The sequence below is a fragment of the Gorilla gorilla genome, chromosome 9, assembly GCF_029281585.2.
Source record: "Gorilla gorilla gorilla isolate KB3781 chromosome 9, NHGRI_mGorGor1-v2.1_pri, whole genome shotgun sequence".
Classification (NCBI taxonomy): Eukaryota; Metazoa; Chordata; class Mammalia; order Primates; family Hominidae; genus Gorilla; species Gorilla gorilla.
Window position 1 is genome coordinate 93,823,432 of NC_073233.2, and position 14,544 is coordinate 93,837,975.

The window sequence follows — 14,544 nt, forward strand, 5'->3', positions numbered from 1 at the left end:
CACCTAATATAACTAACAGAGGATAGATTCTTTTTTCTCTGGGGAACAAAGAATACCAACCCAGACACTATACTCCTTGTATACACAATGTTGAGCATACAAAACTTTATACGTGTGTGTGTGTGCACGCGCATGTACAGTGCAAAGAAGCAGGAAAATAAGACTAAGAATCAGGAGGAAAAGCAAACAATTAAAGCATGCCCACCAATGACCCAGATATTCAAGTCAGTAGGCTAGGACTTTAAGAATATTATTATATGGTGGCTGGCAATATGGCCGAATAGGAACAGCCCTGGTCTGCAGCTCCCAGCGAGATCAACACAGAAAGTGAGTGATTTCCGCATTTCCACCTGAGGTACCCAGCTCATCTCACTGGAACTGGTTAGACAGTGGGTGCAGCCCACGGAGGACGAGCTGAAGCAATGTGGGGCGTCGCCTCACTCGGGAAGCACAAGGGGTCAGGGAAGCCGTGAGGGACTGTGCCATGAGGAATGGTGCATTCTGGCACAGATACTATGCTTTTCTCACGGTCTTCACAACCTGTAGACCAGGAGATTCTCTCAGATGCCTACACCACCAGGGCTCTGGGTTTGAAGCACAAAACTGGATGGCCATTTGGGTAGACACCGAGCTAGCTGCAGGAGTTTTTTTTTCATACCCCAGTGGTGCCTGGAATGCCAGCAAGACAGAAACTTTCACTCCCCTGGAAAGGGGGCTGAAGCCAGGGAGCCAAGTGGTCTAGCTCAGCAGATTCCATCCCCATGGAGCCCAGCAAGCTAATATCGACTGGCTTGAAATTCTTGCTTCCAGCACAGCAGTCTGAAGTCAACCTGGGACGCTGGAACTTGGTGAGGGGAGGGGCATCCGCCATTACTGAGGCTTGAGTAGGAGGTTTTCCCCTCACAGTGTAAACAAAGCCACTGGGAAGTTCGAAGTGGGCAGAGCCCACCACAGCTCAGCAAAGCCCCTGTAGCCAGACTGCCTCTCTAGATTCCTTCTCTCTGGGCAGGGCATCCCTGAAAGAAAGGCAGCAGCCCCAGTCAGGGGATTATAGAAAAAAGTCCCAGCTCCCTGTGATAGAGCACCTGGGAGAAGGGGCGGCTGTGGGCACAGCTTCAGCAGACTTAAACATTCCTGCCTGCCAGCTCTGAAGGGACCAGCAGATCTCCCAGCAAAGCACTTGTGCTCTGCTAAGGGACAGACTGCCTCCTCAAGTGAGTTCCTTAACCCCGTGCCTCCTGACTGGGAGACACCTCCCAGCAGGAATCAACAGATACCTCATACAGGAGAGCTCCGGCTGGCATCTGACGGGTGCCTCTCTGGGACGAAGCTTCCAGAGGAAGGAAGAGGCAGCAATCTTTGCTGCTCTGCAGCCTCCACTGGTGATACCCAGGCAAACAGGGTCTGGAGTAGACCTCCAGCAAACTCCAGCAGACCTGCAGCAGAGGGGCCTGACTGTTAGAAGGAAAACTAACAAACAGAAAGGAATAGCATCAACATCAACAAAAAGGACGTCTACACAAAAACCCCATCTGAAGGTCACCAACATCAAAGACCAAAGGTAGATAAATCCATGAAGAGGAGGAAAAACCATCACGAAAAGGCTGAAAATTCCAAAAATCAGAGTGCCTCTTCTCCAAAGGATCACAACTCCTCGCCTGCAAGGGAACAAAACTGGACAGAGAATGAGTTTGACGAATTGACAGAAGTAGGCTTCAGAAGGTGGGTAATAACAAACTCCTTTGAGCTAAAGGAGCATGTTCCAACCCAATGCAAGGAAGCTAAGAACCTTGAAAAAAGGTTAGAAGAATTGCTAACTAGAATAACCAGTTTAGAGAAGGACATAAATGACCTGATGGAGCTGAAAAACACAGCATGAGAACTTTGTGAAGCATACACAAGTATCAATAGCCGAATCAATCAAGCAGAAGAAACGATATCAGAGACTGAAGATCAACTTCATGAAATAAAGCAAGAAGACAAGATTAGAGAAAAAAAGAATGAAAAGGAATGAACAAAGGCTCCAAGAAATATGGGACTACATGAAAGTGACGGGGAGAATGGAACGAAGTTGGAAAACACTCTGCAGGATTATTATCCAGGAGAACTTCCCCAACCTAGCAAGACAGGCCAACATTCAAATTCAGGAAATACAGAGAACACCACAAAGATACTCCTCGAGAAAAGCAACCCCAAGACACGTAATTGTCAGATTCACCAAGGTTGAAATGAAGAAAAAATTGCTACCGGCAGCCAGAGAGATAGGTCGGGTTGCCCACAAAGGGAAGCTCATCAGACTAACAGCGGATCTCTCTGCAGAAATCCTACAAGCCAGAAGAGAGTGGGGGGCCAATATTCAACATTCTTAAAGAAAAGAATTTTCAATCCAGAATTTCATATCCAGCCAAACTAAGCTTCATAAGCAAAGGAGAAATAAAACCCTTTACAGACAAGCAAATGCTGAGAGATTTTGTCACCACCAGGCCTGCCTTACAGGAGCTCCTGAAGGAAGTACTAAATATGGAAAGGAAAAACCAGTACCAGCCACTGCAAAAACATACCAAATTTGTAAAGACCATCGACACTATGAAGAAACTGCATCAACTAATGGGCAAAATAACCAGCTAGCATCATAATGACAGGATCAAACACATAACAATATTAACCTTAAATGTAAATGGGCTAAATGCCCCAATTAAAAGACACAGACTGGCAAATGGGATAAAGAGGCAAGACCTATCAGTGCGCTGTATTCAGGAAACCCATCTCACGTGCAAAGATACATATAGGCTCAAAATAAAGGGATAGAGGAATATTTACCAAGCAAATGGAAAGCAAAAAAAAAAAAAAAAAAAAAAAAGGTGTTGCAATCCTAGTCTCTGATAAAATACACTTTAAACCAACAAAGATCAAAAAAGACAAAGAAGGGCATTACATAATGGTAAAGGGATCAATTCAACCAGAAGAGCTAACTATTCTAAATATATATGCATCCAATACAGAAGCACCCAGATTCATAAAGCAAGTTCTTAGAGACCTATGAAGAGACTGACACTCCCACACAATAATAGTGGGAGACTTTAACATCTCACTGTCAATATTAGACAGATCAATGAGACAGAAAATTAACAAGGATATTCAGGACTTGAACTCTGCTCTGGACAAAGTGGACCTAACAGACAGCTACAGAACTCTCCACCCCAAATCAGCAGAATATAGATTCTTCTCAGCACCACATTGCACTTATTCTAAAGTTGACCACGTAATTGGAAGTAAAACACTCCTTAGCAAATGCAAAAGAACGGAAATCGTAACAAGCAGTCTTTCAGACTGAGTTCTAATCAAATTAGAATTCAGGATTAAGAAGCTCACTCAAAATCACACAACTACATGGAAACTGAACAACCTGCTCCTGAATGACTACTGAGTAAATAACAAAATTAAGGCAGAAATAAATAAGTTCTTTGAAACCAATGAGAACAAACACACAATCTACCAGAATCTCTGGGACACAGCTAAAGCAGTGTTTAGAGGGAAATTTACAGCACCAGATGCCCACAGGAGAAAGTAGGAAAGATCTAAAATCGTCACCCTAACATCACAATTAAAAGAACTAGAGAAGCAAGAGCAAACAAATTCAAAAGCTAACAGAAGACAAGAAATAACTAAGATCAGAGCAGAATTGAAGGAGATAGAGACACGAAAAACCCTTCAAAATACAAAAATTAGCTGGGCATTGTGGCATGTGCCTGTAATCCCAACTACTCAGGACGCTGAGGCAGGAGAATCGCTTGAACCAGGGAGGCGGAGGTTGCAGTGAGCTGAGATTGCACCACTGCACTCCAGCCTTGTGACAGAGCAAGAGTCCGTCTCAAAAAAAAAAAAAAATTAATGAATCCAGGAGGTGGTTTTTTGAAAAGGTTAACAAAATAGATAGACTGCTAGCTGGGCTAATAAAAAAGAAAAGAGAGAAGAATCAAAAGACACAATAAAAAATGATAAAGGAGATATCACCTCTGATCTCACAGAAATACAAACTACCATCAGAGCATACTATAAACACCTCTATGCAAATAGACTAGAAAATCTAGAAGAAATGGATACATTCCTGGACACATACACCTTCCCAAGACTAAACCAGGAAGTTGAATCCCTGAATAGACCAATAACAAGTTCTGAAATTGAGGCAGTGATTAATAGCCTACCAGCCAAAACAAGCCCAGGACCAGACTGATTCACAGCTGAATGCCACCACAGGTACAAAGAGGAGCTGGTACCATTCCTTCTGAAACTATTCCAAACAATAGAAAAAGAGGGACTCCTCCCTAACTCACTTAATGAGGCCAGCATCATGGTGATACCAAAACGTGGCAGAGACAACACAAAAGAAAATTTCAGACCAATATCCCTGATGAACATCGACGCGAAAACCCTCAGTAAAATACTGGCAAACCGAATCCAGCAGCACATCAAAAAGCTTATCCACCATGATCAAGTCAGCTTCATCCCTGGGATGCAAGGCTGGTTCAACATATGCTAATCAATAAACTTAATCCATCACATAAACAGAACCAATGACAAAAACCACATGATTATCTCAATAGATGCAGAAAAGACCTTCAATAAAATTCAACACCCATTCATGCTAAAAGCTCTCAATAAACTAGGTATTGATGAAATGTATCTCAAATAATAAGAGCTATCTATGACAAACCCACAGCCAATATCATACTGAAGGGGCAAAAGCTGGAAGCATTCCCTTTGAAAACCAGCACAAGACAAGGATGCCTTCTCTCACCACTCCTATTCAGCATAGTATTGGAGGTTCTGGCCAGGGCAATCAGGCAAGAGAAAGAAATAAAGGGTATTCAAATAGGAAGAGAGAAGTCAAATTGTCTCTGTTTGCAGATGACATGATTGTATATTTAGAAAACCCCATCCTCTCAGCCCAAAATCTCTTTAAGCTGATAAGCAGCTTCAGCAAAGTCTCAGGATATAAAATCAATGTGCAAAAATCACAAGCATTCCTATACAGCAATAATAGACAAACAGCCAAATCATGACTGAACTCCTATTCACAATTGCTACAAAGAGAATAAAATACCTAGGAATACAACTTACAAGGGATGTGAAGGACCTTTTCAAGGAGAACTATAAACCACTGCTCAAGGAATTAAGAGAGGACACACACACAAAAAAGGAAAAACATTCCATGCTCATGGATAGGAAGAATCAATATTGTGAAAATGGCCATACTGCCCAAAGTAATTTATAGATTCAATGCTATTTTTATCAAGCTACCATTAACTTTCTTCACAGAATTAGAAAAAAAAACTACTTTAAATTTCATATGGAACCAAAAAAGAGTCCGTATAGCCAAGACAATCCTAAGCAAAAAGAACAAAGCTGGAGGCATCACACCACCTGATTTCAAACTATACTACAAGGCCACAGTAACCAAAACAGCACGGTACTAGTACCAAAACAGATATATAAACCAATGGAACAGAACAGAGGCTTCAGAAATAACACCACACATTTACAACCATGTGATCTTTGACAAACCTGACAAAAACAAGCAATGGGGAAAGGATTCCCTATTTAATAAATGGTGTTGGGAAAACGGGCTAGTCATATGCAGGAAACTGAAACTGGACCCCTTCCTTACACCTTATACAAATATTAACTCAAGATGGATTAAAGACTTAAAGGTAAGACATAAAATCATAAAACCCCTAGAAGAAAACCTAGCAATACCATTCAGGACATAGGCATGGGCAAAGACTTTGTGACTAAAACACCAAAAGCAATGGCAACAAAAGCCAAAATTGACAAATGGTATTTAATTAAACTAAAGAGCTTCTGCACAGCAAAAGAAACTGTCATCAGAGTGAACAGGCAACCAATAGAATGGGAGAAAATTTTTGTAATCTATCCATCTGACAAAGGGCTAATATCCAGAATCTACAAGGAACTTAAACAAATTTACAAGAAAAAAACAACCCCATCAAAAAGTGGGCGAAGGATATGAACAGACACTTCTCAAAAGAAGACATTTATGCAGCCAACAAACATATGAAAAAAAAAAGCTCATCATCACTGGTCATTAGAGAAACGCAAATCAAAACCACAATTAGATACCATCTCACACCAGTTAGAATTACGATCATTAAACAGTCAGGAAACAACAAGTGCTGGAGAGGATGTGGAGAAATAGAAATTATTTTACACTGTTGGTGGGAGTATAAATTAGTTCAACTATTGTGGAAGAGAGTGTGGCGATTCCTCAAGTATCTAGAACCAGAAATACCATTTAACCCAGCAATTCCATCACTTGGTATATACCCAAAGGATTATAAATGATTCTACTATAAAGACACATGCACATGTATGTTTATTGCAGCACTATACACAATAGAAAGACTTGGAACCAACCCGAATGCCCATCAGTGATAGGCTGGATAAAGAAAATGTGGCACACATACACCATGAAATACTACACAGTCATAGAAAAGGATGAATTCATGTCCTTTGCAGGGACATGGATGAAGCTGAAAACTATTATTCTCAGCAAACTAATACAGGAACAGAAAAACAAACACCGCACATTCTCACTCATAAGTGGGAGGTGAACAATGAGAACACATAGACACAGGGAGGGGAGCGTCACACACTGTGGCCTGTCGGTGGGTGGGGGGACTAGGGGAGGGATAGTATTAGGAGAAATTCCTAATGTAGATGACGGGTTGATGGGTGCAGCAAATCACCATGGCACATGTATACCTATGTAACAAACCTACACGTTCTGTGAGGTATTGCTCCTCACAAGAGGACATTAGCTGCAGGGGTCTGCCCACCGACCCAGACCCAAACGATGGATGAATAAAACGTACACTGACACACAGATACTCTGTTTCGCCAGTCCTGCTGAGTGTCCGACCGCCTATACACCAAGAGAGGTTTGTGACGTGGCCGGTCCTGAGCAGCCCGCACTTCAGGCATTTATTTATTATAAAATTAACAACAGAAGCTTTGAATAAACACACTTGTGGTTAATTAACATGGTTAAGAGAGTAGTTCTACTAATGATTAAAGCTCAGGTACTGCAGTTTAAAGTAAATACCACTGGGGGCAATATCCTTGGTCGACCTCCCTCCGAGAGGGCCATCTGGCTCAAAGGTTAGTTAATGGAGGTAGGGTAAACAGACATAACTGGGGAAGCCTCTATTGTCCCTAGTATTTACCCTATGACCTAATGCTCTAAGGTAAGAACCCACTGCCTTCAGCCTGTTCAATTATTACAATCTATGTAATCTTGCGGCCTTCCAAAAAGGTTTGTGACTATTCTCTAAAACTTTCCCTAATATTTCCCTTTAATATTTCTGCCACTATCCTGAGTGAATCCCAACAGCTCTGCACATGTATCCCAGAACTTAAAGTATAAAAAAAGAGAATATTATTATAAATACGTTAAAGAAAGCAAGGAAAAGATGAATAAAACAGGTAAAAATATGAAGAATTTCAACAGAGCATTAGACTCTATAAAGAAGAACCCAACGGACATTCTAGAAATCAAAACATACAAAATCGAAAAGTAATAAATCAGTCTAATGGCAGTCTGGATATGGAAGAAACCAGGAATAGTGACATTTGGGATAGGTCAATATCCAATATCCAAAAATAGCCAAACACAATTCCAGAAAGAATAAAGAATAGAAAGAGCAGAACACAGTGGTAATGAACATGTGCAATTAAGCAGTCCAACATCCGCTAACTGTAGTTAGTGTTCAAGGAAAAGGGGTAGTAGGGATAAAGGAGAAGAAATATTTGAAGACATAATGGCTGAGTTTACCAAAACTGATTAAAGACAATCTACAGATTCAAGTTCTAAAGAACTGACACATGGAATCTAAGCATAATGCTGTTAGCAGTGGCCAATCTGTATGGGTCTGCAACAAACTGAATTCTTGCCTCCTCAGAAGAAAGAATTCAACCAAGAGACATAAGGCAAAGGGAGAGACCAGGGCAAGTTTTAGAGCAGGAGTGAGTATTAAAAAGTTTAGAGCAGGAATGAAAGGAAGAAAAGTACACTTGGAAGAGGGCCTAGCAGGTGACTTGAGAAATCAAGTGGACGGTGTGACCTTCGACTTGGAGTTTTACATGCTGGCATGCTTCTGGGGTCTTGCGTTACTTCTCCCCTGGTTCTTCTCATGGGCTGAGCTGACCGCATGTGCAGTGGCTTGCCAGCCCTTGGGAGGGGCTGCATGTCCAATGTGTTAACTGGAGTTGTATGCATGCTCACTTGAGGCACTCTTACCTTACCAGTTGAATGTTCCTAGAAGGTCATATAGCAGTTAAACTCCCCCATTTTGCCTCTCAATGTACATGCTTGAGCCGACTCCCCCAACTACTGAGATCTTAACAGGAAGCTGCTGATCACGAGTTCCAGGTGTTTCTATCTATTGGGAGACCACCTTTCCCTGGCACCAGTTGTAACCAATATTTATTTATTTATTTATTTGTTTATTTATTTGTTTATTTATTTAGAGATGGAGTCTGGCTCTATCACCTAGGCTGGAGTGCAGCAGCGCAATCTCAGCTCACTGCAACCTCCACCTCCTGGATTCAAGCGATTCTCCTGCCTCAGCCTCCCGAATGGCTGAGATTACAGGCATGAGCCACCACGCCCTGCTAATTTTTTTGTATTTTTAGTAGAGCCCGGGTTTCACCGTGTTGGCCAGGCTGGTCTCAAATTCCTTAGCTCTGGTAATACGCTGGCCTCGACCTCCCAAAGTGCTGGGATTACAGGCATGAGCCGCTGTGCCCTGCCAATTATTATTTTAAAGAGACAGTTAAAACCGCCTGACCATCACCTGATGGTTGCCTGATGTTCCTGGTGGAGTGGGGACCCTCTCCTGCCTGCTAATGTCTGCCTGACTACCTACTGTAACAATGCCATATCTTGAAAGGGGGTCCTGATACAGAGAATGAGACATTTGGCCAAAACTAAGCAAATCTGAATAAATGTATAAACTTTAGATAAGAACAACACATATTGCAATATTGGTTCATTAATTGTGTGAAAAGTACCATACTAAAGACAAATATTAATACAGGACAAACTGAGTGTGGCGTATATGAGATCACTGTACGTCCCATCATTGTCTTTTGTAAATCTAAAACCCTGAAGATAATAGTCTGTTTATAAATAAATAAAGTCACAGACTGCAAAAAGATACACCATGGGCCAAGTGTGGAGCACTTTGGAAAGTTGAAACCAGAGGATCGCTTGAGTCCCCAGGAGTTCGAGACCAGCCTGGGAAACATAGGGAGACCCCCTTCTCTACATAGAGTAAATTTTTAAAATTAGCTCGAAGTGGTGGAGTGTGACTGTGGTCCCAGCTTCTCAGGAGGCTGAGGTGTCAGGATCACCTGAGCATGGGAGGTTAAGGCTATGACTATACCACTGCACCACAGCCCAGGTGATGGAGTAAGACCCTGTCTCAGAGAAAAAAAAGGATACACCATGCAAACATCAACCAAAATGAAGACAGTTTGACCAAACTAATATCAGACAAAGTAGACTTTAAGGCAGGAAGTATTAAGATAAAAAAAATGAAGAAAAATATAATAGTAAATGAGCCAGTTCATCAGAATGACATAACAATCCTAGATTTGTATGCACCTAATAAACATGGTCTCAAAATACATAAAGCAAAGTTTACCAAAGTAAAAAAGATACAGTAAATTGTATGTTATATACATTTCATAATAAAAAAGGAAAAAGAAAAAAGAGACAAATACAGACTTGAAGATCTTACTGCACCTCTCTCAACAAATGATAAATCAATTCGACAAAATTAATATAAGTTAACGACTGTACAACGTTCATTCCTTTCATGTGGACATGAAACATTTCCAAAAATAGACCACATGCAAGTCATAAAGAAGTCACAACAAATATTCAGAAAAATTGTAATCACATAGAATGTGTTCTCTGACCACTGTGGAATTTTATTTTTTTATTTTTTTATTTTTTTTTTTTTTGAGATGAAGTTTCACTCTGTCGCCTAGGCTGGAGTGCAGTGGCATTATCTCGGCTCACTGCAACCTCCGCCTCCCGGGTTCAAGTGATTCTCCTGCCTCAGCCTCCCGAGTAGCTGGGATTATAGGCGCCTGCCACCATGCCAAGCTAATTTTTATATGTTTAGTAGAGACGGGATTTCATCATGTTGCCCAGGCTGGTCTCAAACTCCTGACCTCAGGTGACCCACCGCCTCGGCCTTCTGAAGTTCTGGGATTACAAGTGTGAGCCACGGCACCCAGCCCACGGTGAAATTTAAAAACAACAACAACAAAAACCCTCCAAATAATTAGAAAGTAAGCAGAACACTTTTTAATAACTCATGAGAAAACATTTTGAACAATAATGAAAATATGACATGTCAAAACCTTTTGGATCCAGCAAAAGTTGTGTTTAAAGACAAATATATAACTTTAAATTCATGTATTAAAAAAGAAAGGCTGAAAAATCTTAAGCTGTTACCTTAAGGATTGTGAACTCCGAAAATTTCAGGCAGGTCTCAGTTAATTTAGAAAGTTCATTTTGAGCGCGGAGTTCAGGAAGCTCGGAACGAAGGCCGCCACTGGGCGCCCAGCCTCCCGCCCGCCATGTCCGCGCCTCGAGCCCCACACGCTCTGGCGGCCGCCGCGCCAGCGTCTGGGAAGGCCAAGCTGACGCACCTGGGGAAGGCGATCCTGGCAGGCGGCCTGGCGGGCGGCATCGAGATCTACATCACCTTCCCCACCCAGTACGTGAAGACGCAGTGGCAGCTGGACTAGCCCTCGAACCCGCCGCGGTACCAGAGCATCGGGGACTGGGTGTGGCAGACAGTCCGCAGCCATGGCGTCCTGGGCCTGTACCGCAGTCTCAGCTCCCTGCTCTATGGCTCCATCCCCAAAGCGGCCGCCAGCTTCGGAATGTTCTAGTTCCTCAGCAACCACCTGCGGGATTCCCAGGGACGGCTGGACAGCACGCGCGGGCTGCTGTGTTGCCTGGGCGCTGGAGTGGCTGAGGCCGTGGTGATCGTGTGCCCCATGGAGACCACCAAGGTGAGGTTCATCCACGACCAGACCTCCCCAAACCCCAAGTACAGAGGATTCTTCTACGGGTTAGGAAGATTGTGCGGGAACAAGGGCTGAAGGGAATGTATCAGAGCCTCACGGCCACCGTACTGAAACAGGGCTGGAATCAGGCCATCCGCTTCTTCGTCATGACATTCCCTGCACAACTGGTACCGAGGAGACAACCCCAACAAGCCCATGAACCCGCTGATCACTGGGGGCTTCGGAGCCATCGTGTGCACAGGCCAGCGTCTTTGGAAACACTCCTCTGGACGTGATTAAGACCCGCAGGTAGGGCCTGGAGGCGCACAAATACCGGAACTTGATGGACTGCGGCTGGCAGATCCAGAGGAAGGAGGAGCTCAAGGCATTCTACAAGGGCATTGTCCCGCGCTGGGCCAGGTCAGCCTGGATGTGGCCATAGTGTTTATCATCTATGATGAGGTGGTGAAGCTGCTCAACAAAGTGGAAGACGGGCTAAGCCCAGTGGGGCCACAGGAGACCCGCCCCAGGCACCTCCAGAGGCCCCACCACTCTTGTCTCACATGATTCCAGTGCAGTAGTGCCAAAAGGCTCCTTTCCACATCCCTTGAGCTCTGTGACCTGGTCTGTGCATTGTGGCCGTCAAGTCCATGTGTCCTATAGCGCCGTGTCTCCCCTGTGGTCTGTGTGTGACACCACCACTGTGTCCTGCTGTCTGGCCCAGCCATGCTTGGTATGCATCTGGCCTGTGAACCTGTGCCCACTTGTCCATGTGCTTACTGTGAGCCTGTGCCTGTGTTTCATGTTCTGTGTCATGTGGCCCTGTGGCCTGGGTCCTTGGCCCTGTAGCCCTGGCTCGGTCCCAGTCTGGTGCTTTCCACCCTCCACTGGCCTATCACCGCTGCCTCCGGGCCTCCCCCTGGCTTCTCCGCATTCTAGGGTCTGCAACACCCCCCTTCTCCCGCCATTGGCCTTAACTGGCCCTTGGGCCCTCCCTCCACCCAGGACAGGGTGGCATCCACCACTCTCAGGACCACCGTGCAGAATTTTAAAAAAAGGTATTTTGCCAAGGTTGAGGACACACACCCATGACACAGCCTCAGGAAGTCCTGATGACGTGTGCCCAAGGTGGTCAGGGCAGTTTGGTTTTGTATATTTTAGGGAGACATGAGACATCAATCAACATATGTAAGATGAACATTGGTTCTGTCTGGAAAGGTGGGACAACTTGAAGCAGGGAGGGGGCTTCCAGGTCATGGCAGATAAGAGACAAATGGTTGCATTCTTTTGAGTTTCTGATTAGCCTTTCCAAAGGAGGCAATCAGATGTGCATTTATCTCAGTGAGTAGAGGGGTGACTGAATAGAATGGGAGGCAGGTTTGCCCTAAGCAGTTCACAGCTTGACTTTTCCCTTTAGCTTTGTGATTTTGGGGGCCCAAGATATTTTCCTTTCACAGGATCTAGGAAAAAAAATAAATCCAAAGTAAAGGTAAGAAAATACAGATGAGAACACTGTTTCAGGAAAAACTGTCGCAAACAATGTTTTTCCTTTACTTTCCCACCACAACAATCAACACAGAGGACCTCGTTTTAAAATTTTTATATTTTTTTACCCAAAACAAAAATGGTCAATAATACAGAAGACTTCTGTGACCAAATGTGGGGTTTTTTGCCACATGCCAAGCAGTACACACCAGCTGGGTGTTCTCCAATTCAGTTCCAACACGATCTACCTGGATATGGTGTCAGAACCCATAGAGTGAGGGGGCTCAGTCCCCAAGACTGTCCCCCTTAAGCCCCACAATCAGAGTGGCAGGGAAACATTAGACTCCTGCCTTGGGGCAAGTGAAAGGAAGACAGGAGAGAGATTCTGTTTTCTGAGGCCGCTGGTTGGGTCTAACACATCCAACATTATAACAACAAAAGATTGTAACAAGGTGTTCATAGAACGGGTAATTTTAAAAAAAGAAAAAAGACCGCAACGAGGGATATGGGAATGATGAACCAACTATATATCATAACACCACAAGCAGAAACCAATTAAAGAGAAAGCTGACATACACAGGAGAAAATCAACAAACCCAAAAGTTGGTTCTGATAAACTCTAGTGCTGCCTGATGGGTTCATCTTACCTGCTGCCCAGAAAGCCCAACACACTGAGAACAGCAGGTTTTTTGCAGCAAAGAAAGAGTTTAATTAGGCCGGGCATGGTGGTTCACGCCTGTAATCCCAGCACTTTGGGAGGCCAAGGCGGGTGGATCACCTGAGGTCAGGAGTTTGAGACCAGCCTGGCCAACATGGTAAAACCCTGTCTTTACTAAAAATACAAAAATTAGCCAGGCATGGTGGCACATGCCTGTAGTCCCAGCCACATGGGAGACTGAGGCAGGAGAATCTCTTGAACCCGGGAGGCAGATGTTGTGGTGAGCCGAGATCACACCATTACATTCCAACCTGGGCAACAGAGCAAGACTCTGTCTTAAAAAAAAAAAAAAAAGAAAAGAAAAGAAGAAGAGTTTAATTAATGCAGGGCTAGCCAAGCAGAAGATGGACTTTATTACTCAAATCAGCCTCCCAGACAACTCAGAGGCTAGGGTTTTTTGGATAATTTGGTGAGCAGGGAGCTAGGGTATGAGTGCTGCTGATTGGTTAGAGATTAAACTGTAGAAATGTAGAAACCAGTCCTTGTGCGCTGTGTCAGCCTCTGGGTGGGGGCCACAAGAGTCATGAGCCACAGGTCCAGGTGGAGTCAGTCAGTAGCCAGAGTGCAAAAGTCTGAAAAACATCTCAAAAGACCAATCTTAGGTTCTACAATAGTGATGTCATCTATAGGAGCAATTGGAGAAGTCACAAATCTTGTGACCTCTGGTCACATGACTCCTGAGCAGTAAGGGATTACAGAAAAGCAGGCTAGGGAACAATGCTGGTTATCTTTACACCTACATTTTAGTAGAATTCAATCTCCCCTCATAACCCTAATCTTGTGACTTTTCATTAGTCTTACAAAGCTGGTTTCAGTCCCAGAACAAAGAGGGGATGAGTTTTAGGGAGGGACTATTATTATTTTTCCTTCAATGCTAAACTGTAAACCAAATTTCTCCCATTGTTAGCTTGGCCTATGCCCAGGAATAAGCAAGGCCAGCCTGCCTGTGAGTCTAGAAGCAGGATGAAGTCAGCCATGCTAGACGTCTCTCACTGTCATAATCTTTGCAAAGGCAGCTTCAGTTCAAAACTAGCCTGGGCAACGTAGTGAAACCCTGTCTCTACAAAAATTTAAACATTAGCTGGGTGTGGTGGTGCATGCCTGTAGTTTGTTTTAGCTACTTAGGAGGTTGAGGCAGAAGATTGCTTGAGCCCAGGAGTTTGAGGTTACAGTAACCTATGATCATGCCACTATACCCCAGCCTGGGTGACAGAGGGGGACCCTGTCTCTAAAAA

The 14,544-nt window shown here is 43.9% G+C and overlaps 1 protein-coding gene and 1 pseudogene across 6 annotated transcripts in view; both read left to right on the forward strand.

The window, feature by feature from the left end:
• CCDC83 (coiled-coil domain containing 83) overlaps positions 1-14,544 on the forward strand; it is a 124,756-nt gene that overhangs the window by 72,863 nt on the left and 37,349 nt on the right. The gene's annotated exons all lie outside the window — the stretch shown is intronic.
• Positions 10,672-11,824, forward strand: LOC101137519 (tricarboxylate transport protein, mitochondrial-like; annotated as a pseudogene).